Consider the following 2269-nt stretch of genomic DNA (forward strand, 5'->3'; position numbering starts at 1 on the left):
GCTGCAGCAACTTTAAAGTGCCATCAGTGACATCAGATTTTTGTAATAAGCATGAATGCATTTTTGGAAAGATAACAATAACATATTGCAAACCAAATTTCACACCGTTGAGATGACAAGTTGTTGAAATATTTGCAGGTGAAGTAACAGGAAGTGATGTCAAAGGGGAATGTCTGCATATAAACATGATGACTGACAACACAGACTGTAGAGAAAAATCTAATGGTTCTTCAGATTATTTTCAGTCACTATCAGAGAGATGATGAAGCGTAAGAGTTCAAATAATAATGTTTCTAAAAAATAAAGACCTGAGTTAATTTTCTTAAAGAGTTCCCCTTTGATGTTACTTCCTGTTTCACTTTGGCTGAGCCAAGTTCAAAAGAAAATATGCCAGTTATGTGACAAAATGAGTAAAATCAAGTGTGTTGTGTCAAGTTCTTAAATGTAAAGATGTTTTCTTTGATATTTTGTGTTATATAGGCGTGTCCCAGGTAATTTCAAACAGTTTAAATCATTTTTAGTTTATGTTGTACAAGTAGTACTATTTTATTGAGGGTGCTTTTGTGTCTTGGCCTGATTTCAAATAGCAAGAGATTTTTTTTTCTGGTAAAATAGTGGTTTAATAAATAAAAAAACTTAAATCACATTTACTTCATTTAAAAGTAGGGATGAAATAAATAACTTAGGACCAATTTCCTCCTGTTTAAAACATCTGGGGGCAGAAATATGCTATGTAGTTGATCCTCATCGATACATCTTGCATGAGTGACTCGGCCCACCACATCCCGCCCACCAAAAGCTTTTCCCCGTGAACATCCCACCCTCAAACAGCGAATCCATTATTGACAATCCCAAACAATCTCCCTATTGACATTTGACACCCCCACCCCGTATCTTTTTTCTCTATTGAGAATCATTGATAGTTTTTTTGTTCGCTGTAACTGCCCTACTTACACTCCCATGAATGTGACCCTGCTTTGTCTGAGCGCCTGGCGGGCAGYGATGCAGATGGTCCAGCAGTGAGTAACGGCCACCATACTTTCACATTTATCAGTGCTGTTAGAATCAGGTGCAAAGTGACAGCATGTCTTGTGTATAATCTCTTCAAGTCCAGGCTAAAATCAAGCTGACTCTTGTAAATAAAAATGAGGCACAAAAGTGATAATTGGCACCAATCASCTGATGGCAGGTTCAGTCAGATCCAGTGAAGTTTGAGCTTTTCCTAATGATGCTGATGAGTGCCAACACAAGAAACTAACAGAACTTGTTCTGCTGACAAGATGTTGGCTGTGTCACTCTTACATCAAGATACTGTTAAAAAACAGCAACAGGGCTAGTTTGGATCCTTTTGAACTGTKGTTCTGTCAAAAGATTGTGAACAATCAATATCTTACCTGATGATCTTACCTCTTGTAACAACTGCAATTTAAATATATTGGGGGGGGGGGNGTGACTTTAATAGCAATTCTTACTTAATGGAAACACTGCAGTTGCAAAACTGTTTTTTCGACATTAACAGAATATCGACAAAGTTTTGCGCACATTTGYAATGGAAACTCAGCTGGTGATGATAACGCGTTCTATTTGCATCATCAACCGATAAATGTAAATTTGTATCATAAATGTTCCCTATCCAGTATTCACGATCCAAATCAGTTTTTCTTCTTCTCATATCTGCCTCAGTGTTCTCCTCAACTCTGCATTTTTATCTGATGCACTGCATGACAGGTAATCTAGTAATCTAGCTGAAAGTTCCAACAATTGCACACAGAAAAGAAAAAATAAAGGGAGGGGGGAACTGGCTGATGAAATCTGAGCAGTTATCACACTAACCATTACCTGTCAAACCCTCCGCTTCAATTTAAGGGTGCATCAATTTTCTGAAGAGGAAATCAAGGGCGAGGAAGAAAAGCGGTCTAGATAAACAGTGACAAAGGCCTCTCTCTCTTTCCTTTTTTTTTCTCCTGTTGCTTCTTCTTCTTTTTTTATTTATGATGGGATGTTTGGGGACTGCGGGGCAAAAGCTTTATCAGACCAACTGATACGTCTCTGAWAGCCTGGGAGTCTTCACCCTTGATGAAGTGTTGCACTTACCAGAGAAGATTTGGAACTTAAAATGACTTTCCCTCAAAAAAAGCGGTGCAGAGAGGAGGAGGGAGTCCCTGAGCGGCCACACATGGCTGCGTGAAGTGACAGTCCGAGCAAACAAAGACACAACCTTGTGTGTGTGTGTGTGTGTGTGTGTGTGTGTGTGTGTGTGTGTGTGTGT

This window comes from Austrofundulus limnaeus, unplaced genomic scaffold, assembly GCF_001266775.1.
Source record: "Austrofundulus limnaeus strain Quisiro unplaced genomic scaffold, Austrofundulus_limnaeus-1.0 Scaffold52, whole genome shotgun sequence".
In the NCBI taxonomy this organism is placed as follows: domain Eukaryota; kingdom Metazoa; phylum Chordata; class Actinopteri; order Cyprinodontiformes; family Rivulidae; genus Austrofundulus; species Austrofundulus limnaeus.